Source organism: Myotis lucifugus, unplaced genomic scaffold (assembly GCF_000147115.1).
Source record: "Myotis lucifugus unplaced genomic scaffold, Myoluc2.0 scaffold_18, whole genome shotgun sequence".
In the NCBI taxonomy this organism is placed as follows: Eukaryota; Metazoa; Chordata; class Mammalia; order Chiroptera; family Vespertilionidae; genus Myotis; species Myotis lucifugus.
In genome coordinates, this window is record NW_005871066.1 from 12,262,772 (window position 1) to 12,287,439 (window position 24,668).

The window sequence follows — 24,668 nt, forward strand, 5'->3', positions numbered from 1 at the left end:
TCCTAATGCTGCAACCCTTTAATACAGTTCCTCCATGTTGTGGTGACCCCCATTTCATTGTTACAAATTGAACATAATTAAAGCAGTGATTAATCACAAAAACAATATGTAATTATATATGTGTTTTCCGATGGTCTTAGGCGACCCCTGTGAAAGGGTCGCGACCCACAGGTTGAGAACCACTGGTTTACAGTATGATCTATACTATTTGAGTTTTTTATATCAGATTTGTGACCATTTGGAAAAAAGGTAAGTAGAATGGGAAGTCAGAAGACAGATTACATGCAGTGGACGAGGAGTCAACAGAAGATAATACTAGCTGACAACCATTTTACCTCCCCCTTGAAACATTTGGAGAAGATGAAAGGTAAGACATATAATGAGACTGAGATTCAAGAAGAAATTTTCAGTAAAGGAGAAATCTAAGTATGGTATGAACTCAGGGATATAACCACAGGGGAGTGAAAGATTGAAGATGAGAGAGGATAGATACCTGATGGAAAGAGGAAAAGATCAGATGGTGGTTGTGATGGTAACAATAGCAAGGGTGGTAAGAGTAAAAATGCAGAAAAACAAACAAGGAAAAGGTGAAGAAACTGGCTAGATGAATCAAATGCCCTAGACTAGCGTGTTTAGTAAATTATATTTTAGAACTTGGATGTTTTCTGTTATATCTCTACTACTTTCAACAGTGCCTGTTTTACCTCAATAGTACCATATGAGTCACCTAATTCCCCTTCCCCACCTATACCCATCTGCTTGCACTCAACTTGTTTATTTAGCTGGCAGGTGCTTCATTCTGCAGTATGAAAAGCAGATGCTTTTTCTCTTCTGTGCTGGTCTCCTTTCCTGGCCAAAGGATGTCACAGTGGGATGTGGGACTGAACTTGGATGAAAAGGTGGAGGGCTATGTATTGATTGATAACTATGGATGGGGTCTATTAAGTTTGCTCAATCCCGATCTCGAATCTATCTGGCCATTTTGTGAACCTTTCAAAAGTCCATGATAATACAGTTGCTTATATGTAACTCTTCTATCCGCCATTGGATGAATCAAGCTTCATTTTTTCCCCATATAGGACTGAGAGGCAACTAGTCATAAGAAGGGAACCGGCACTCAATACAGGTACTTTAAGACGGAAGGTGGAAAGGATGCAAAGTCTTGTGGCTGCAAGTTTTATAACGTGGGAGGCAACAAAGTTCTGTATGTTACTTGTACTAAAATGCCCTCGGCCGGGAAGCACTCTGCTGATACTTAAATGACCCTTGAAGGATTGTGTTTGCTGAGCTACAATGATTACATACGACCCCAATTTTATTATTAATTTATTAAGAAATCATTAATTTAGGCAGTCGTTATTTGTTTCCTATTACTCTTCTTTCTCCTCAAAGGGAGGGGTTTGCATATTCCAAAAAAAAAATTTGCTCAACTTAAATATTTACCATTTGAGGCAGTTATTTCTGGTACGTTGAAGAGAGTTAAGTATTCGTTCATATGCGTCCTTATCTATGGTTAAAACTCTGTGTTGCCCACTCCCCCGCCCCCCATGGAAAAATAAAGGGCCCTGCCCACAGCTCCCGTGTCTCGGGGTCAGTTGTGTGCAGTCTCATGTGTTGTCCATGGCGCTTCCCACACCACCCCCATTTCCCTTCTCTCGCTACTGCCATTGCTCTTCCAAGTGAATCTGCCTCATGCCAAAGGCAGTTGTGCTCAATGAGCCCACAACATAGAACTCTTCCAAAGAATGAGTCGCTTTCGGAAGGCCCTGCTGCTGCAGCCTTGGCCAACTTAACCATCCTCCAAAGGAACAGCGCTCTGCTGGCCAACTTATCCGCTTTTCGCGCCTCCTCGTCCCTAGAACTGCAGGAAGCTCCTAAATTACCCTTGTCCTCCGTCTTCCAAGGGCGGGGGTCACAGCCCGTGGGGCCCCATCCAGACTACCCCCCTCCCCCCACCATTTTGCGCTGTGGCCCAAGTACATTACGGAGTTGAATGCGGTTCTTGCAAGACAGGATCCACCATGCACACAGGAGCCTGGTGCCAAGCAAGTTTCTATGTTTGGGGTTGGGAGTGTGAGGGGGTGACGGTGGGGCAGGGGACGGAGGCACAGCCCACCCAGGCATCTGGAGGCCCGTGCAGGACGCCAGCGCGCCGGAGCCCCAGACTCACCTGGCTGAGCCGCTAGCCGGAGACCGAAGAGGGACGGGAAGATCAGGGAATTCGCCAGTTTGGATCCTTGGCCTATTCCACCCTTTTCCCCCCATTAAATCCAGAACCCGTCACATGATAACCAAGAAAAAGATCCCAGTTCCGCTCTCCAAACCACCACGGTAGAGGATCCCTCACTTCCAACTCGGGGCCGCGCCCACATCCGGGGCCGGTTCTCACCGCCCCTGGGGCTCCCTATAGGTAGAGAGGACGCCAATCTGCGTGCAGAGGTCCCTTTGCCGGCGGTAATTGGACCATTTGGCCGCCAGTGCAAACCACCGACCTTTCCTTATGTTCCGGTTTGCCAGAAGGGCGGCAATTAAAAAGCACACCCACTTGCCCCGCCTCTCTATTACTACTGGCTGGAAGAAAAGTCAGTCAAAGTGCCGCTTGGAGTGTTCGTAGTCCCATTGGACAGGTAGATGCCAATCAAACTCACCAGCGCTCGGATACGCCCCCGCGGGGGCGCTCCGCCCCCTCCCGGCGCCCTCCCTGCCTGCGCGCGGAGACTGCAGGCTCCGGCGCAAAAATCCTGCGGGAAAGGGGGGTGGGGCGACGGCCGTGGAGGCAGCGCGCCCGCCGGCAGCCTCGCTGTGAGTCCCAGGTCTCTCGCGGCGGTGGCGGTGCTCGCCTCGGAGTCTCCCAGCACCCCAGCTGCCTCCTAGCGGCGTGGCGCCCGCTCCTAAGGTGAGATCCGGCATCACCTTCGCGTTCGGGCTGGCACCGTGTGTAGGTCGTTGGGTGCTGACAGAATCCCGAGGATGGAGCAGAAGCGGCGAGGCGAGGCGAGCCGCGGGCGGGATGGAGGTGGGGGCTCCCGGGCCAACGCATCGCCCTCTCCCGCCGGTGACTTCCCCAGCGGCCGCCGGCACCTGCGCGCCGGGGTCCGCTGCGGCCTCGTGCCATCTCTTGGCGAGTGGTGGAGGCTCAGCCGCCCGCCTCCCGAGCCATCGCCGTCTTTGATCCTTGATGGGGCCGAAGCCCCGCGCCGCCTTCCCTCCCTCCCTCCCGCGGCCTCTCTCCTGTGATTCCTTCCACTGGCGCGGCGCTGGGGCTGCGTCGGGGTCCTGGAGGGCGTGCAGGGGCACCGGGGTGGCGGGGGGCCCGGAGCGGCCGCAGAGCGGGCTCGGGGAGGAGGGGGGCGCCTCTGCGCGCGCGGGGAGCGGGCTCCTGCACCCGCGAGCAGCAGCAGTTTGGTTTCTGGCTCCAGCGCTCCCGACCGAGCGGGTGCTGAAGTCCTTCGCCCTGAAGGCATGTTTCCTGCCTGGAAACGGTTCCGCGGTCCGTTCATCTCTTCTTCTCATCTGCCTGATGCTGGCAGTCAGTGTTGTGTTCTGCTATTGTCTGGTCAAGTCGTGGCTTTTCCAGCCCAGAACCTCCTGGATAATTTCGGGGTTCATTCTGCCACTGACCTATCACCCATTTTATTTTTAGCCCGGCAAGAAAAAAAAAAGGAACTGCTTTATATCAACATATACTGAGTAGGGAAGTACAGAATGTGGAACAATTTATTAATCTAAGTGTCTGCGTAGCAAGAATTTTAAATTCATTGTGAATGTATTAAATATTTTGTAATTTACACTTGATCCTTTTGTTAATGGTGGTATATCCTGCCTTTGAGATTTGGGGGGGGGGAAGGGTTACTTGTGATACTTTGATTTATAGTTTGCTTAGCTTAGCCACTAGACATTTAAGATTTCCCCCTCTCTGATACTTTAACTATAGCCTTAGTATTTGCTCTTGCTTTTAGGGATTATGTATTTTTTAAAAATTTGTTTTCTCTCAAACTGGACTTTCTCATAACATTTTTTTAAGTTGGAAGGGGGAATTCTGAGAATTTGGAAACTATGTACTTTAGCCTAGAGAGCCTTAAAATAGCATAACCATTTGAAACGCTAACTTTTTGGAGTAAGGGTTGCTAAGAGAAGGAAATGGGTATCCACTGTTAGTTGTAGTGGCTCAATGTCTAGATTCTGAAGGAATGTGAGTTTTGGGGGGAATGAGCCATGCCTGAGACCAGACACAAGCTGCTTACAGGAACATTTCTTGCCGGGGAAATAGCCTGCCTCCCAAACAGGTTAGTTGTCAGCATGCATCAGAGAGTATTAAGATAGGTGTTCGTAAGGTAGGAGGTCTCTGTGTTCTCATTTTCACCACTTTCTACGAGGGCTTAAAAATGTGGTAAGCAAATGAACTATCGTGTACAATGGCAGCCTGCCCAGCCAAGCCTCCAAGAGCAAGCTTGAGTCCAAACTGACCCTGGACAGAGTCCTAAAAATCAAGTAGATGGCCTAAGCAATTTTAAAACCATGTACCTTTTTGGCTAATCCATTTCATGCAAAAGTGCAAAGAAGTTGTGATAAAAAAAAAAACTTTACTAGACTGAGGCTAATAAAATTCAGGGTGGCATGCCAAAAAAATGAGGATCAAAAAATAGTTGGCTTGCTTATATATTATCTCATGTAATCCTTATAATCCTTTGTTGTAAGTTCTGTATCACTCCCTTTTTATAAATGAATTGACCAAAACTTAGATTAACTTACTTGTTCAAGACTTCTCAGCCAACAAGTTGGTGGAGGTGAGTCACATCCCAGCAGTCTGCTTACCAAGCCTCGGTGGTGGTGGTGCTTTATCACCACAGTAAACGCGGCTTCTTAGAGACTTGGTGGAAGGAGACCAGTGGCAAATAATGCTGCAAACCATACACTGAATAAGAGTATTGTAGATATTCATTAATACTTTAAGATCGTTGTATGATAGGCACTGTTGAGTGTTGCTGGGCCTATAAGGATGGAGTCACCTTCCGTCTTTGAGGAACTTTGTGTAGTGGGAGAGATAGATATTTGAACAAATAATGATGATATACACTGTAAGAGAGTGCTGTCAAGCCTGGTTTCGTGGAAAGAGAATGCAGTTAAAGTTGAGACAGATCAGCATTTGAATTCCTATTTGGCTTTGTGACCCTAAACATGATACCAGACCTTTTTTAGCTTCAGTTTCCTTATCTGTTAAGTGAAGATGATAATACTTCAAAGGGGAGTATTAAGCATTAAGCAAAATATGTAAAGTACTGGCACATTAGTAAGCCCTGAATAAAGAACAATGAACAAATAATTTTAAGAGACCAAGTAGAAGAGGAGGTGTTGGGGTTTAGCAGGGAGCTATCACTGGAGCCTTAAAGGGCGCCGTGGTAGTTTCCACTGGTGGGGAAGGAGGGCATTTGACACAGATAGAACTGAACAGGAATATGGATTGTTGACGGAATGGCAAGTAATTGTGGCTTTGTATAAAAACTATTTGTGGCCCTGGCTGGGTGGCTCAGTGGTTCAGTGCACCAAAAAGTTGTGGGTTTGATCCTAGGGGTCGGGGCATGTATGGGAGGCAACCGATAGATGTTTCTCATGTCCATGTTGTTGTTGTTTTTCTCTCTCAAATTTTTATTTTTTAAATATTTTAAAGTGGATTTTTAGGGAGAGAGAAACATCAATATGAAAGCGAAACATCCATTGGCTGCCTCCTGCACACCCCTTACCTGGGATCCAATCTGAAACCCGGGCATGTGCCCTGACTGAAAATCAAACCAGCAATCTTTCCGTGCAGGAATATCGCCCAAACGAGCCACGCTGGCCAGGGCTAATTTTTATTTTTTCATTTGCACCCGAGGATATGCTTTTTCATTGAATTTCTTTAGAGAGACGGGAAGGAAGAGAGAGGAACATCGATCAGTTGCCTCCCATACCTGCCCCGACTGGAGATCAAACCTATAACCTAGGGATGTGCTCTGACCAGGAACTGAACCCACAACCTTTTGGTGCATTCCAACCAACTGAGCCACCTGGTCAGTTGGATATTCAGTTTTCCCAGCACCACTAGTTGATAAGACTGTCCTTTCCCAATTGAGTGGTTTTGGCATTCTCCCCTCTTTCTTAAATCAATAAAACCATATCTTCAGGTGAGGAATTAAAAAAACAAAACTATTTGTGAAGGCCTAATTTAAATCATAATTGTATATAAATGTGGCTGGGAAAAGTGATTACTAACCAATTTTGCTAATTGGAATTGCATACATAGGTACTAAAATTATAGGAAAACCTCAACAGATTGTGCAGTGTTATATTTTTATTTAATATTTACCTTTAATATTTCTCTTCCCCAGTGTCAATTAAAACGTCCATTTCCTTTCTTTATTAATTTATTGATTTGAGAGAAAGAGGGAGATCAATTTGTTCCACTTATTTATGCATTCATTGGTTGATTCTTGTATGTGTCCTAACTTGGGATCAAACCCACAGCCTTGGTGTATCAGGACGATGCTCTAACCACCTGAGCTATCCGGGCAAGGAAAACTTCATTTTCAAACCTGTCCATCTAAGCAACTATTTCATTATCTTATTGTGATATTTCATTCTAAGCTGTTAAAGAAGACTAATACCACTGGAGGCATTTGCACTTAATTTGTGGAATGTATTTTGGGATTATTTTAAATAGAAGAAGAATCTTAAAATGACTGTTGCCTTCCTTTAACAAACCCTTTACCTAGGCTGTAGCCACATAGAATCAGTGTTGCAAAGTACCCTTTGCATATATGTTGACTGTCTTTTCCAAATCCAAACTTGAGATGTGACAGTAGGACAGAATATTTTAAATTGGGACTGTCCTTGAAAATGCAAGAAAAAGTCTCATGCTTCAGGATAGCACAGAACCATAAATACATTCAAATTTATAAAGGTGATTCATTTGATGACCAGAATCATGACTTAAATTGAAAATGTTAAATAACATTTAGGAAAGCTGCATTTTTAGTCCAACTTGTTAGTCTCATACAAGTTGCTAAAATGACACAAAAGATATAGGTGAGTTTTCAGATGAGAAAAACCAACTGCTTCCTAGAACAGGTAGTTTTAGAGCAGTAGGAAGGAAAATATACTGGACCTAATTTTGAATAGTGAACAGGAACTGGGACAGGAAATGGCTGTGGCTGAACCACTAACTGATAATAATCATAACATGATTAATTTTGACATTTAATGAGAGGAAGTAAAAGAGGGAAAAGTGCACTATATGCAGCTTTCCAGTTTCAGAAACAGTAGGGGAAAGGAGCTGTTAAAAGTATATCTACAGCCCTAGCTGGTTTGGCTCAGTGGATAGAGCGTTGTCCTGTGAGCAGAAGGGTCCCGGGTTTGATTCTGGTCAAGGGCACATGCCCAGGTTGCAGGCTCGATCCCCAGTGGAGGGCATGCAGGAGGCAGCCGATCAATGATTCTCTCTCATCATTGATGTTTCTATCTCTCTCTCCCTTCCTCTCCGAAATCAATAATAAATAAATAAACAAACAAACAAATAAATAAACAAATAAATAAATATGTGAAAAGTATACCTACAGAAATTTTGAAGATCCTGATTCATGGGCCAATGCTCAACTTCTGAGCTACACTGGCTGGACAGGTCTTTAATCCATTTTGAGTTATTTGTATATGGTATTAAAGAAAAGGATGCACCATTGTTCTTTTGCATGTGGATATCCAGTTTTCTCAGCACCACTAGTTGATGAGACTGTCCTTTCCCAATTGAGTGGTTTTGGCATTCTTGTCAAAGATCATTTTAACCATATATATAAGGGTTTATTTCTGGTCTCTATTTTATTTTAATCAGTGTATTTGCCTTTATGCTAGTAGTACACTATTTTGATTAGTATAGCTTCATAATATTTTTTGAAATCAGAAAATGTGAGTCCTCCAACTTTGTTCTTTTTCAAAACTATTTTGGCTATTTGGGGTCCCTTGAGATTCCATATAAGTTTTAGGATAGGTTTTTTAATTTCTGCAAAAAAAAAATGCCATTGGAATTTTGATGAGGATTGCATTGAATCTCTTTAGGTACTATGCACATTAAATAATAATGTAGTAATAATATAATATAAAAATCGTGAACATAAGCTTTCTTTTCATTTATTTTGTCTCCTTAATTTCTTTCAGCAATGTTTTGTATGTAACAGATGTTTTTATGTCCTTGCTTACTAATCCTAACACCTTTGTCATTTCTGAGTTCAGTTCAAATAACTGATTTTTCTCCTTATGAATCATTTTTTCCTGTTTGTTTGTGGTGTTTTTTTGCATGCCTACTGATTTTTGTTTGGATATCAGACATTGTGAATTTTGTTGTTTGGAGCTGGCTTTTCTTTGTATTCTTTTAAATGTTTGAGCTTTGTTCTGGGACATAGTTGAGTTACTTAGAAACAATTTAACCCTCCCCAGTTTGCTTTTGAAGTTTTGTTAGGTGAGACCTAACAAATCAGTATAAGGCTAATTTGGCTTTACTACTGGGGCAGTACCACTCAGAGTATTTTAGCTACTGCCCATTATTATAGGATTTCTCTACTCCGGCTGTGAACTCTTACCATTTCTCTGTGAACTTTGGTTAATAGTCCTACCTGCTTTTTTCTGGTGGTTCTATTCGTGGCTGAGCGGGTTTTCCTACATACACATGCTGATCAATACTCAGATGAAGACTTGGGGGTTCCTCTGCAGAGCTCCAGACTCTCTTTATGCTGCTTTCTCTTCTCTGGTACTTTGCCCTAGGAACTTTGGCTGCCTTAGTTTCCCTGAACAATCAAATTTGTCTTCTCAGCTTGGGCTTCTCAAGCAGACTCCGATTTTCCCTTCCTAGCATTGCATCATGGAAACGGTACATGCAGTACTCTTGGGAAGTCACAGGGCACACTTTTTTTGTTTCCTCTTTCGGAGATTACTGCTTTGCATTGCCTGTTGCCAGATGTCTTTAAACATTTCACAGATTTTGTCCATTATTTTCATTTTTAAGGTGGGAGGATTAAAGGGGTCCCTGATACTTTATCATGGCTAGAAGTGGAAGATCTTGTATATTAAGTTTTAAAATGATAAATGGAAAACACATAAAGTAGTATTTTTAGTGTATTTTTAAATACCAAGCTTTAAAAAAAATCATCAATGATGAGAGAGAATCATTGATCAGCTGCCTCCTGGGGATTGAGCCTGCAATCCGGGCATGTGCCCTGACTGGGAATCAAACCGTGACCTCCTGGTTCATAGGTAGATGTTCAACCACTGAGCCATGCCATCTGGGCAAATACCAAGCTTTTAGAATGTATACGTTTGGCCCTAGCCGGTTTGGCTCAGCAGATAGAGCATCGGCCTATAAACTAAAGGGTCCTAGGTTTGATTCCAGTCAAGGGCACATTCCCTGGTTGCAGGCTTGATCCCCAGTAGGGAGTATGCAGGAAGCAGCCAATCAGTGATTCTCATTGATGTTTCTATCTCTCCCTCCCTCTCCCTTCCTCTCTGAAATTAATAAAAATGTATTTTAAAAAAAGGAATGTATACCATTGCATAGCCATAACCAAAATATTCTGTATAGTTTGATTGGATGAATGTGATTGTTTGTCTTCCTGGACATTCCTGTTTCCCTTGAAACAAATGTAGGAATGTATGAGGTGTTAAAAGGTAAGCAACTAATTGCATTTTCTTCTTCTTTTTTTAATTGATTTCAGAGAGAAAGGGAGAGGGAGAGAGAGAGAGAAACATCAATGATGAGAGAATCATTGATTGGCTGCCTCCTGGACGCCCCCCACTGGGGATCGAGCCTGCAACCCAGCCATGTGCCCTTGACCAGAATCAAACCTGGGGCTAAAGTCCACAGGCCAATGCTCTTTCCATTGAGCCAAACCGGCTAGGGCACATTTTCTTTTATAAACAAACTAGAGGCCCGGTGCACAAAACTCGTGCACTTGGTGGGGGGGGGGGTGTCCCCTCAACCCGGCCTGCACCCTCTTACAGGAGGGAGTCCTCAGGGGATGTCCAACTGATGGCTTAGGCCCGCTTCCTGCAGTGAGCAGGCCTAAGCTGCAGTCTGCCCTCCCTCTGTGGGAGGTGACCCTGGCAGGCTGGTCTGGGGATTTAGAGCGGCTGGCCCTGCCCGAATAGCCCCGATGTGGTCGCTGGTGGCCTTCCTCTGTGGGAGGTGACCAGGACGGGTCTATCTGGGGACGGCAAACGGCTGCCCCTGCCCTGAATTGACCCACCGCAGTCACCGGTGGCCTCCCTCTGCAGGAGGCAACTGGGCGGGTGATCAGGGGATGGCACCGGCTCCCATTGCCTTGCCACTGGTCGCCACCCCCCCTCCCCCATCCACCCCATCACCGTCCCTTCCCTCTGCCTGCTGGCATGCGCCTTGGCTGGCCTGGTGCCGCCACCTGCTCGCCAACCCTGCCCTCCCGCCTAATGGTCATTCTGCTGTTCAGTTGATTTGCATATTATGCTTTTATTATATAGGACTTTTCATCAACAGAAAGAGTGAGTTTGAAAAATATGACTAGATTATTACTTGGGGGAATTAATGAGAAGTGTTTATTTCTCGAGAGTGTTATAATTCGTTTTTTATTATCATGGGAAAATATTGCAACAGTGACTAAAAATACTGCTGTGATCCACTTAGGAACACTAAGCAGCACTTCAGAACTATTCTTGGGCAGTATTTTAAACAGAAAGTGAACAAAAACAAAAATAGCATCACTAAGCAGACCACAAAAAGAACACTTGTTTACAGTTTGAGAATTGTTTTAAAAAGACAGTGCATCCATCACCTTGTTGATCCTTAGCTGGAAACATGCACATTAGGCAACTCAAATTTTTTGGTACTCTGTGCATGTCTGCAAATAATCAGGAAAGTACTGTGAGTATTTATTTCAAGCTTACAAGTAAAGATTTGCTAGTAGCAAATTTACAAATAACAGAGTCTGCAAATAATGAAAGTGGACTATTTTAGGTAAGAGGTCCAATATGTTAAATGAATATTTTGGAATATATTCAGATAATTGAATCATATTTATAAATATTAGGATTCCATTTTACTGAAGCTATAACTATTTGGAAATTGAAGACTAAAACTTGTTTCACATTGTAATCTTTAGCAAAGTTCTACAGATACATGGTTTTTTTTTTTTTTTTTAGATATATTTTTATTGATTTCAGAGGAAGGGAGAGGGAGAGACAGAAACATCAATGATGAGAGAGAATCATTGATTGGCTGCCTCCTGCACGCCCCCCACTGGGGATCGAGCTCGCAACCCTGCATGTGCCCTTGACTGGAATAGAACCCGGGACCCTTCAGCCCCCAGGCCAGTGCTCCATCCACTGAGCCAAACCAGCTAGGGCTACAGATACATGTTTTAAGAGTACAATTCTGATACCAGTTCCAACCATTGGTACCAAAACCAAGCAAGTCTCCAACACTAGCTGGGTGTTCTGTACAATTCAACTCTCTTCTGACACATCACATCCCACAGGTTAAGGGCTTAGTCCCATAAGATTGCCCCTTACCCCCTTTGAATGCCAGTTCTGTAGATTAGAGGTTCCCACAACCCCCTCCTTGGGTTCCATTAAAATCTAGAGCAGCTCACAGAACTCAGAGAAACATTTTACTTAGTAGATTACCAGTTTATTACAAAAGGATACAACTCAGGAACCGTCAGATGGGAAGAGATACATAGGGCAAGGTATGTGGGAAGGGTGACGCTTCCATGCTACTATCCTGGAATCATGCCCCAACCCAGAAAGTCTCCAGACCTTGTCTTTTTGGGTTTTTATGTATGCCTTTGCTGTAGTTTCAATTGCACTTTGTAAGGGAGTGAAGTTAGATGCCTGTGTCTTAGTCTAACTTTTTTTTTTCCTGGTAGTTTGAAATATTTAAATCATAAATTAGTCTTTAAGTAATTAAATAATTTGAACACCATTGCTTGGATGTCCTCACAATTTAATTTCCTGTAATAATATGGGCTTAGACAAATCCGAAGTAACTTGTCAAATAGGTTAGGACAGGGAGAAAGTTATTTCCAGTAGAGGAAATATCACCAGGACTAGAGAGCAAGCATGAGAGTATATGGTATATTTAGGATTATTGGATATGTAAGTGAATGGCAGATTGGAGAGGGTAGGTATGAGGTCATGTGTGGAAGGCAGAGATGATGGGCACTACTGATTGTAAAAGTAATCTGTGATCAGGTTGTAAAAGAAGGGTTTTTTGTATACTGTGCTGATTAAACCCTTTTCTTAGGCAGTGGGAAATAATTAAGAGATTTTTGAGGAGAGAAACACGACGAAGTCAGTATTTTAGGAAGGTAAATGGTGAAAGTAAAGAAGTGATTAGAGACTAAGAGTAGTTCTGGTAATGGATGATATGGTCTTGTACCAAATCTGTGGTAGTTGTTTTTGGTAGTATGACAAATAGACTATATTAATTTATTCCTTTGTATTTGCTGAATGGTTCCTCTTTGCCAGGTGTAGAATTGGTGGTGGCGGGAAAGGGAAAGAGATAAGATGGATTCTAGGATTCATAACTTGAGTAGCAAATTGAGTAATTAGTAAAAGAGTAGTTTTGAGGAGGGAAAATGAATCTAATTTTATTTTTTCTTGAAGATAGTTATAACAATTTCACAGAAAAGCTTTATCTGTGGCACTGTATATTCTGTTTAGTATCTTGAATTTTTGAAAAGAATTGAAACTGGTTGTCTCCCATCTGTTAGAAATAATAAGTAAAAGTGCAACTCTTGGTACTTAAAAAGAATGCATTTGCTACTTATAAAATAAATGGCAAAAAACATAAATGTAGGGATTTATAAATGAAAATAAAGTAGGATCACAGAATTTTCCTTCACTAAAACCATCTGAAAGAAGGAAAAGTAGGTGGCAGAAGAGAGAGCAAAAATGGAATAGAAGTGGACAAAAAAGGGATATATACAAACTGTATGCCAAATACTTCAAAAAGTGGAGGCCAAGGAAAGAATGAGTAGATACAAGGTATACATGACAAGGCTTGTCATTCTAGCCCCACATATCAGAAGCCAGATTAAGGAAAGATTAGGCCTAAAAACATTAAGCTCTCGTTGAAACGGCCCCTGTGAGGTCAAGACGGCCCCTGTGAGGCTGAGACAGCCCCGGTGAGGTCGAGACGGCCCCGGTGAGGTTGAATCGGCCCCAGTGAGGTTGACACGGCCCCGGTGAGGCTGAAATGGCCCCGGTGAGGCTGAAATGGCCCATGTGAGGTTGAGATGGCCCATATGAGGCTGAGACGGCCCCCGTGAGGCTGGGACGGCCCCTGTGAGGCAGGGACGGCCCCTGTGAGGCTGAGATGGCCCCTGTGAGACTGAGATGGGCCCCTGGGAAGCTGAGAAAAATACCGCATGAACTCACTCGTTTATGGATAATAAGAAACATTATAGACTGATGAACAAAAATGGATACTGAGGCAGAGCAGCATTGAGCAGAATGTCAAACTACAGTGGGAACCCTGGGGAGGGTTGGGGGGAGTAGGAGATCAACCGAAGGACTTATATGCATGCATATGAGAATAACTAATGGACACAAGACACTGGGGGGTGGGGGAAGCCGGGGGAATATCAAGGGGGAGAAAAAAGGAGACAAGTGTAATACTCTTTGTAATACTTTAAGAAATAAAAACAAAAACAAACAAACATTAAGCTCTCCCTTCTCTCATTTCCTGCATTTCAAAGTTATAGAAAAAGATTAAAATCAGTATTCAGTTCTCATACTGATGCGTGTGTGTGTATGTGCATGTGTGTGCATGTGCGTGTGTATGTGCATGTGTGTGCACATGTATGTACAGAAATAAAAATGGTCCCAGCTAATGTGAGAAGGGTGTTGAGGTTGTCAGGAAGAACATTTGGATATCAGAGTAAGTAGGAGCTCAGTTTAGCACTTCTCATGTTAAACTTGATCAAACCTTTAAAAAAAAAAAAGGCATGGCAACTTTTACAAATATGCTACAGGAAAAAAAATGACAAAGTGACCATGAAAAGACTATCCCCTGGAATAGAGACTCCAACAAATGGAACAGAAATAGTATTCAGAAATATAGTACAGACATAAGTTTCTGAAATAAAAAGGTACATTTGATGGTTGAAAGTCACTAAATACCAGGGACGGAAAACTGTGAAATGATTAAAATGGACTATATTCTAGTAGTTACTAATTTAAAAACTAAGGAGAGAATTATTTTGGCACCCTGGCCAAAAAGAGAACGTGACCTATAGAAGGGGCGGGGTAAAAAGGGGTGGTAATCTTGCCAGCTGCAAACTTCTTATTGTGGTCCATTCCAGAAGACAGTAGAACAATGCTTACAAAGTTTTGATGGGGAAAAAGCATGAACCAAAAATATTATGCGTGGAGGATGTTAGCGTAAGAATGTCCAGACCTATAAAAAATTTATAAACATTATTTGAGCTAAACTGAGGACATGCCAGGAAGCAAGATCTCAAAGGACTGGAAAATGCTCCAGAGAATGCAGTTTGTAGTTATATTTATGCATTTGGAATCAGGAGAGATTAAGGAAGGTTACATGAAATCCCTTGGTGGTAGATTAAAGAGGCAGGAGAAGGCAAGGTAGAGAAGTCTCTATGACTGGATAAAAACTAAAATGAAGAGATACATCTTTTACATTGGAGGTTACAAGATATTTAACATTTACAGTAAATAGGGATGGTGAGTAGGCAACAAGATCATGTGTTCCCACGAGAGTGGTTATGACTCACCTTTAAAGGGGTAGGGAAAAGAACTTACTCTTACATTTCAAAGGTGTGTTATATAACATCCATAAGAACAATGTACTGGCTTAAGGCAAAGATTGAGCTTTCACTAAGAAAATTATAGGCCTACTGCGTGACTGCCCACCATGACCTGCCCAGTTAGGAATTTATGATCAGATCATTCTTGGAGCTTACTTTTGGGTTACTGAGCTTGTCAGGCCTGACATGTAGCCCCTGAACTTGTCAGATTTACTACATAGCTCTTTTCACAGGGAGGAAGGAACTTTCCTCTACTTTCAAGATTCTTTCAGGAGCTAATAAATAAACCTGAGACAGATTAACAAGAGAAAATGACCAAATTTAATTACATGCATGTGTATGGGGACCCAGAATACATGAGGGAGTCAGAGACCCCACATACATGAGAGATTCAAAGTCAGAAAGGGGAAAATGTGGTATATATGACATTCTGAGCTAAGGACCACCTTGGGACTTCAGAGGAGAAGAAGGTCATTGCAGGAAGGTGAGAAGAACAGTTGCTTAGTAATTAAAAGTTTGCTCTGCCATATAAATAGGTCATATTCTTCTAGGTAGTTAAGAGGCAAAGGTGTTTCTCTTGAGCCCACAGGGTCATTGTTTAGCTCAAAACAGTCTGCATACCATAGAGGCACATTTTGGAGGGATCACTCGTTCTGAACTACATATACCCAGCAGTCTCCATTAGATTTGGTTTGGCTGTTAATAACAATGACTAAAAGTAGAAAGATTTATAGTCTTTATATGAGAAGTAATGGGGTAGGCAGACCAGAACTGGCATGGTGAATTCACCTGGCTTCTGTTCTCAATGTCACTGTCCATGGTGGCTACCTGAGCTTCAACCATTAAAATAGCATTCCAGGGAGCAGAAAATGGGAAGGTTGGGAAGAACAAAAGGGATTTCTCCAACTGAATCAGATTTCCTAAAAGGGCCTAACTAGAAGGTCCATCTAATGCTTGTTTGTGTCTGGACCAGAATATAGTCACAGCCACTCTTAGATGCAAGAAAGGATAGGAAAAATCTTTCTTTTGGGCAAACATTTTTGCAAAAGGAAGAGGACGATAGAATAAGGGTAGTCAAATAACAATCTATGGTAATTTTTTTACACATGTCATCTTTATCAACCACTTCTTCTCATTCCACTCTGACTTCCTTCTCTACTCCATTGAAATTATTCCTGCCAGAGTCATTTCTATACCTTTATTTTGTTAAATCCAATAATCTTTTAGCAGCTTACTTAATCTTTTGTGAAAGATTCTTCTCTCTTGGATTCTGTGACATTACATCACCATTCTTTCTACTTATTTTCTGTTCTTGGCCTTTCTTACTCCACTTTCTCTGAATAGTAGTAGACTTGGGGCTGGACCCTTTTTTCTTTAATTATACTCTTCTTAAGTCAGTCACATTTTATTGAAATGATCTGTGAAAGTCACACATCTTAAATAAATATTCAGTTGTGGCAAATGCATATACGTACATAACCATCTTTATCTTTATTTTCAGCTTCAGACTCATGTATATAAATACCTGTTTGACTTCTTTATTTTTATGTTTAGTAGGTATGCTCAACGGGCATAAGACTTTCTTAACTAGCCTTACCACTTCCACTCTGAACTCTGTGGTCCAGTCTGTTCCCTGCACAGCTGTCAGAGTGGTTTTTGCAAATTAGATCATCACTGCTTTACTGGAATCACTTTAGTGAGTTCCTGTCTTTATGATAAGATTGTTTGCTATGTCTCATAAGGGACTTCTTTGACCATCCTTTCCAAAAGTCCCTACCCCACCCCAATCACATCTCTCTGTTTATTTCCTTCATGGTACTGAAAATTATCTTACTTGATATTCGTTTTCTATATTCTTTCTTACAATGTAAGTTTCATCAGGGCAGGGACTTTGTTTCTTGTTTATTGTTGTATCTTCGGTGCCTAGAACAATACAATATTAGTAAGTGTTCATAAATAAATTTTTTTTTCATAAATAAATATTTTTATTAAGTGATCAACTACTGGGTGAATAAAGGCCACATATGACAAACCCACTACCAACGTCATACTCGATGGGCAAAAACTAAAAGCGTTATAGCACTCCCTACTATCCTTAGAATCATATTTATATTCTACCCTTGAGACCTGTTTTTAGACCCTGTAAAGATTTCTCATCCTGTTCTGTGTTCCCATTACACTTAGATCGGGAACAAGATAGGGATGTCCACTTTCACCACTCTTATTCAACATAGTACTGGAAGTTTTAGTCACAGCAATCAGTCAAGAAGAAGAAATAAAAGGCATCCAAATTGGAAAGGAAGAAGTAGAACTGTCATTATTTGCAGATGACATGATGCTGTATATAGAGAACCCTAAAGATTCCAGCATAAAAGTACTAGAAGTGATAAATGAATTGACTAAAGTAGCAGGATATAAAATAAGTATCCAGAATTCAGTTGCAGTTTTATACATCAATAATGAACTATCAGAAAGGAAAACTAAGAAAACAATCCCATTCACAATTGCTTAAAAACACACACACAAACCCCCCCCCCCCAAAAAAAAACACAAAAACTTAGGCATAAATTTAACCAATGATGTAAAGATCTGTACACAGAAAATTATAAGATACTGAGAAAGATAGTGAAGAAGATACAAATAGCTGGAAGCATATACTGTGTACATAGATAGGAAGACTTAACATAATTAAAATGTCCATACTACCCAAAGTTATCTATAAATTAATGCAAATGCTATCAAGATACCAATAGAGTATTTCAAAAACTAGAACTAAATTCCAAAAATTTATATGGAACCACAAAACAGCCCAAATAGCCACAGCAATATTGAGAAAAAACCAAGTTGAAGGAATCACACTACCTGATATCAAACTATACTACAAGGCCATAGTAATCAAAACAGCATAGTACTGGATTAAAACAGACATAGATCAATGGAACAAAATAGAGCTCCTAGAAATAAACCCATGTCTTTATGGTCAATTAATATTTGATCAAGGAGATAAAAACATACAATGGGGTAAATGGTGTTGGGAAAATTGGACAGGTATGTGCAAAAAAAATGAAGCTAGACCACCTTATACATAAACAAGAATAAACTCAAAATGGATTAAAGACTTAAATGTTCAATTCAAAACCATAGACATCCTAGAATAAAACATAGGCAGTAAAATCTAGGATATTTCTCGTAGCAATATACTTTCTGATATATCTCCTCAGACAAGGGAAACAAAATTAAAAATAAATGGGACTACATCAAACTAAAAAGTTTCTGAACAGCAAAGGAAACTATCAACAAAATAAAAACCCATTGAATGGGAGAACATTTGCCAGTGATACATCTGATAAGGGGTTAATATCCAGAATTTATAAAAAATTTATAGGGGAGAAACCAAGATGGCGGCATAGGTTAACACCAGAGTTTGCTGCCTCGAACAACCACTTCAAAAATACAACTAAAAGACGGAACGGACATCACCCAGAACCACAGGAAGGCTGGCTGAGTGGAAATCCTACAACTAGAAGGAAAGAGAAATCCATACCGAGACTCAGAGGAGGCGAAGTGTGGAAGTGAAATACTAAGGTGTGGAGTGCATGTGGAGCGGGCCGGCGGCGGAGGGCGCAGTTGTTGTTTTCAATCGGGAGGGAGTTTCAGACTCTGAGCTCCAGATCCGGGCGAGTCTCTAGGGACCCAGACTCAAACAGGAGAAGCGAGACTGTCTGGCTTTGGTTGGATCTCGAATGCAGCTTTCTCTCCCGGGACTCTGAGAGGCAGAGCCCCTGGGGACGGATCTGAGAGCAGCCATAACTGCTCACTCCGCCTGCCTTGTAGATCCCCCGGGACCTGCCCCGTCCAAGCCCTGCACAGAGGCATTTGCTGGATAGCCTTAGGCAAACACTAGACTAGCACCGCCCTAGAGATCCAGCACAGAAGCTCTACCATTGCAGACACAGCTGACTCTCATAGCCAGTTAGCCTGGAGGTCAATTCACCCCCAGTATTGCTGACAACAATCAAGGCTTAACTACAAGACTGCGCACAAGGACCACAAGGGGGTGCACCAAGAAAGCATAAAAAATGCGGAGACAAAAAAACATGACAGAAATGGAGGATATAGAGCTAAAAAAACGCACTTTTAAGGTCTTTCAATAATTTTCTAGAAATTGCCGATACAATTGATGAGATCCTCAAGAAATCTAATGAGACCCTCGATGTTGTGATAAAGAACCAACTAGAAATTAAGCATACACTGACTGAAATAAAGAATATTATACAGACACCCAACAGCAGACCAGAGGAGCGCAAGAATCAAGTCAAAGATTTGAAATGCGAAGAAGCAAAAAACACCCAACCGGAAAAACAAAATGAAAAAAGAATCCGAAAATACGAAGATAGTGTAAGGAGCCTCTGGGACAGTTTCAAGCGTACCAACATCAGAATTATAGGGGTGCCAGAAGATGAGAGACAACAAGATATTGAAAACCTATTTGAAGAAATAATGACAGAAAACTTCCCCACCTGGTGAAAGAAATGGACTTACAGGTCCAAGAAGCGCAGAGAACCCCAAACAAAAGGAATCCAAAGAGGACCACACCAAGACACATCATAATTAAAATGCCAAGAGCAAAAGACAGAGAATCTTAAAAGCAGCAAGAGAAAGAAACTCAATTACCTACAAGGGAATACCCATACAACTGTCAGCTGATTTCTCAACAGAAACTTTGCAGGCCAGAAGGGAATGGCAAGAAATATTCAAAGTGATGAATACCAAGAACCTACAACCAAGATTACTTTATCCAGCAAAGCTATCATTCAGAATTGAAAGTCAGATAAAGAGCTTCACAGATAAGGAAAAGCTAAAGGACTTCATCACCACTAAACCAGTATTATACGAAATGCTGAAAGGTATCCTTTAAGAAGAGGAAGAAGAAAAAGGTAAAGATACAAATTATGAATAACAAACATACATCTATCAACAAGTGAATCTAAGAATCAAGTGAATAAATCTGATGTACAGAGTGAACTGGTTATTATAATAGAATCAGGGACATAGAAAGGGAATGGACTGACTATTATTGGGGGGGAAAAGGGGAGTGGGAGATGCGGGAAGAGACTGGACAAAAATCGTGCACCTATGGATGAGGACAGTGGGTGGGGAGTGAGGGCGGAGGGTGGGGCGGGAACTGGGAGGAGGGGAGTTATGGGGGGAAAAAAAGAGGAACAACTGTCATAATCTGAACAATAAAGATTTAATTAAAAAAATTTATAAAATTCAACACCAAAAATCAAACACTCCAATTAAAAAATGGGCAATGGACCTGAATAGACACTTCTCCAAAGAGGACATACAGATTGCCAATAGACATATGAAAAGGTGCTCAACGTCACTAATCATCAAAGAAATGCAAATTAAAACTACAATGAGATATCACCGCACACCTGTCAGAATGGCCATCATCTTTAAATCAACGAACAAGAAGTGTTGACCAGAATCTGGAAAAAAAAAGGCTATTTTAGTGCACGCTAGAATACCCTTTTGGTGTGAATACAGATTGGTGCAGCCACTGTAGAAAGCAGTATGGAGTTACCTCAAAAAATTAAAAATGGGACTGCCTTATGACCCAGTGATTCCACTTCTCGTAATATATATTAAGAAACCCAAAACACTAATTCAAAAGAATGTATGCACCCTAGCCAAGATTTGGAAGCAGCCCAAGTGTTCATCAATAAATGAGTGGATAAAAAAGTTGTGATACATTTATTTACATAATGGGATACTACTCAGCTATAAAAACTAAGGAAATCTTATCCTTTGTGACAGCATGGATGGATCTGGAGAGCACTATTCTAAGTGAAATAAGCCAATCAGAGAAAGACAAGTACCATATGATTTGACCCATTATGTGGAATCTAATGAACAAAATCAACTAACAAAATAGAAACAGACTCATAGAGAACAGACTGACAGCTGTCAGAGGGAGAGGGGTTGCATGGTTTCGGAAAAGGTGAAGGAATTAAGCAAAAAAATAAAATAAAAAACAAAAAACTCAGACATAGACAACAGTGGTGATTATCAGAGGGTAAGGGAGGTATGGGAGGTAGAAGAGAGTATAGTGGGATAAATGATGATGGAAGGAGACTTGACTTGGGGTGGTGAACACCCAATACAATATACAGATGATGTATTATAGGATTATACAGCTGAAACCTATATAATTTTATTAACCAATGTCACCTGAATAAATTTAATAAAATAAAAGGAAAAAACCCCCAAATAATCATAATCACTTTCAAACAAAATCAGAGAGAGAGAGAAATAACTTAGAGTAACTGTCTATAGTAAGATTGAAATGTTATATCTGCAGTAACCCTGTGGTTTATAATTGAGTTATTTTTATATCTTAATATCCATCCGTCTCTCAGATTAGTTGATTGAAAAAGATTAAGATTCTCTATTCAAGATACTCCGTAAACTTTCTATGCTATTTTTTTTCTGTAAATTAACTATAATGACATAATTTAGCATTAAAAGTTATATAACTAACATAATAGAGACTATAAACTGCTATTCCTGGATTGTCAGGATCAAAGAAGTTGGAGAAACTTTAGAAATAATCTTTATTCATAAATTATTTAATTTATTACTTTTTTTAAAAAAAATATATTTTATTGATTTTTTACAGAGAGGAAGGGAGAGAGATAGAGAGTTAGAAACGTCGATGAAAGAGAAACATCGATCAGCTGCCTCTTGCACATCTCCTACTGGGGATGTGCCCGCAACCCAGGTACATGCCCTTGTCCGGAATCGAACCTGGGACCCTTCAGTACGCAGGCCGACGCTCTATCCACTAAGCCAAACTGGTTTCAGCTACTTTTTGTTTTTTTATACTCATTGAAATTTGTGTGTCTTTGAGTATACTTTGTCTGATTCAGAAATCTATCTCAGTATGCTGTAAAACCTGTTTTAAAAATAGGTATGAGCCACTTGGTGTCACAGAAGTCTTGTTGACACAATGCAAAAATTATCAAATGAGTTTGCAGAGCAAACTTTACCATTACTAAAGAAAGGTGTTTTTCTTTTTTTAAAACAAAATTGACTGAATTTTTATTTCTATAAATTCAAATAAACATAATTGAAACATTTCAAAAATTTTTATATCCAGTATACTATTATAGTTTATAGTTGAATTAAAAAAATTATTCTAAGTGTAGCTTATTGTAAACTAAAGTATATAAATTATCTTTCAGGTCATTTATTAAACGAAGCAGGCAACGTTTTCCACACTCTCATTGAAGCTTTTAAGAAATTGTTAGTATTTATATGTGACCATTTAAGTATTCCCTGAATATATTAAATATTTTGTACATTTAATAGATTGGGTTAATAAAATGTCCTTTCACATTTTGCATATGAGATGCATATTATTTACACTTCTGAGGTATTAGGAGAGAGGATCTTTATTTTGGTATGTAATCTGGAATAATCCTAAAAATTGGGTAAAGTGAAAGGGGGTGTAGAGTGATAAGTTGATATTCCCATACTTTTTGTACTGCTTTTTGTAGTTTGCTTTTGGCGATGTGGTGGCCAGGAGTGGTAAGAGAGGGAGAGTTATAACCAGTTTGGAAAACATACATGATAGCCTTAACAAACAAAGACAGGGGTGGGCAGAAGTAGGTTTACAGTTGGGAGTACACGAAATACAGACTTTATTCTTGTATTACTGCTTATTAATTTGAATTTTCTATATGAACAACTGTAAACCTACTTTTGCCCACCTATATAATGGAGGTGTAATATGTGCTGAAGCAGTGGAGAGAACCTATAGGATGAGATATGGATGGCTAAAGCTAAATGAAACACCCCCAAAAGCCTCCAGGACAGAAAAATGAGAATGGGAGATTAAAGTTAGTAAGAGAAAGCTTCCCCAAAAAGCCTTGGTGAGAGAAATGGAAGTAGCCATACCTGACTGAGAAACTTCAGTGGAGGTGACCTTTGAAATCTAAATAATCCATGTGTATGTAGTTGAGAATTGACATTATGATTTTATGATAATCAGGTAGCTATTTTTATTTTAAAGGTCAACAAAAAATGATTGCATGTATTCCTTCCCTAAACTGTTTGCCATGCTTAAAAAAGGAAATATAAATACTTGCCAGTTCCTGGGTTGCATGATTTTAAAAATAAATCAGCCAGAACCGGTTTGGCTCAGTGGATAGAGCCGAGGCCTGCGGACTCAAGGGTCCCAGGTTCGATTCCGGTCAAGGGCATGTACCTTGGTTGTGGGCACATCCCCAGTAGGGGGCGTGCAGGAGGCGCCTGATTGATGTTTCTCTCTAATCGATGTTTCTAACTCTCTATCTCTCTCCCTTCCTCTCTGAAAAAAAATCAATAAAATATATTTTTAAAATAAATAAAAATAAAAATAAATCATTAATAATAAAAAAGTTATAATCTACTCTATGTATTAGACTGTGGTAGGCATTTATTGTATGTATCTTATCAGTCACAAAACCCCTATAAGGATGTTAAACAAAGAGTTTTAACTTCCACGACTGAAATTGTTTTCAAAAGAAAGTGTTTATTAGGCCATTGGTCGCAAAAAAAAAGGGGGGGGGGGCGGGGAAGAACACCAGTTTGGGCATGGAGTCTAAACCACCACCAGAATGGCTAGGTAGGAAAGATAAGTCATGTTCGGTATCCTGGAGCTTTGCAAGAGTTTTTAGGCATCAAGTAGGGGGAAGAAAGATGTAAGCTGTTTGAAGGATTTAGCTGTAGACAAAAAGGATGAGAGAAGTGGGGCTAGTTCTTGGAGAGTTGCAATCAAGTCTGCAAGCAAGTGTCCTGCCCGCTCCTGTGGATTAGCTGTGAACAGCAGATTGGAAAGTTTGTGCGTGTGTAAATAAAAAACCAGAGGCTCCTGGGGTTCTGTGGTGTCTGGCTCTTCTCCCTTTTGAATAATGGAGGAAATAGCCACATGGAAATTAATCCTAAGTCCCAACTGATAAACAGGAATGTGAGCGGTCTTTTGTAGAGCTGGTCCACAGCTATTAACAGGCTAACTTTTCTGTCACTTTCTCTCATTGTTCTGTGTTGGGGAGCACAGGAGACTTGGTTGGAAAGTTTGTAAGGAGGACGTTCTGATAAAAGGAAGTGTGTGGAAGGCCACTTGCCCCTTTATTGGAATTCTGACCTTAGGGGAGTGTCGAAGGCGGTGCCCCTAATGGTTCCTTGACCTTTCCAAACAAGTCTGTGCATATGCAGACCCTGGGGTGTTTACTGGAATCCTTATGCTTAATCCCTGGGTGCCCTTGCCTAGAGGATAATGTAAACATGTGTCCTCCCAAGATTACTCACCCTACTGATTGTATCTAAAGATAAAAACTGCAGTAAAAGGCTAATGAGCCAGGCAATCTAGGTGTCCTGGCTCCTTTGGCCAGACTGTCCTTTAGCACTCTCCCCCACCGTGAAATTGTCGAGTAAGCAGTTCATCTGTCTTCAGGGGCTGCTGGTCAACCCTGGCAGTTCTGCAGTTATAAGTTTCTTTTAGAACATCTCAGATTTTTTTTTCTTGTCAAGGGATGGATAGGTTACAGTTATTCCTACTGTACAAGTGAAAGAAACTGACCTCCAAGAGATTGACTCCTTCAATCCTGTATAATAAAAGCCTACTATGCAAATCGACCCAACAGCAGAACGACTGGTTGCAATGATGCACACTGAACACCAGGGGGCAGATGCTCAACGCAGGAGCTGCCCCCTGGTGGTCAGTGCGCTCCCACAGGGGGAGCGCCGCTCAGCCAGAAGCTGGGCTCATGGCTGGTGAGCGCAGTGACAGTGGTGGGA

The 24,668-nt window shown here is 41.2% G+C and overlaps 2 protein-coding genes across 6 annotated transcripts in view; one reads left to right on the forward strand and one right to left on the reverse strand.

The window, feature by feature from the left end:
• TMEM60 (transmembrane protein 60) overlaps positions 1–2,369 on the reverse strand; it is a 4,252-nt gene extending 1,883 nt beyond the window's left edge. The window contains exon 1 of the mRNA XM_006085419.3: positions 2,171–2,369. The gene's annotated coding sequence lies outside the window, so the exon portion shown is untranslated. The remainder of the gene's footprint in view (positions 1–2,170) is intronic.
• A 347-nt stretch (positions 2,370–2,716) lies between these two features.
• Positions 2,717–24,668, forward strand: part of PHTF2 (putative homeodomain transcription factor 2) — a 96,760-nt gene continuing 74,808 nt past the window's right edge. For 3 of the 5 annotated variants that reach the window (XM_014452840.2, XM_023751111.1, XM_014452841.2), the window contains exon 1: positions 2,717–2,896. The gene's annotated coding sequence lies outside the window, so the exon portion shown is untranslated. The remainder of the gene's footprint in view (positions 2,897–24,668) is intronic. The other 2 variants (XM_023751112.1, XM_023751109.1) reach the window with 2 other exon arrangements.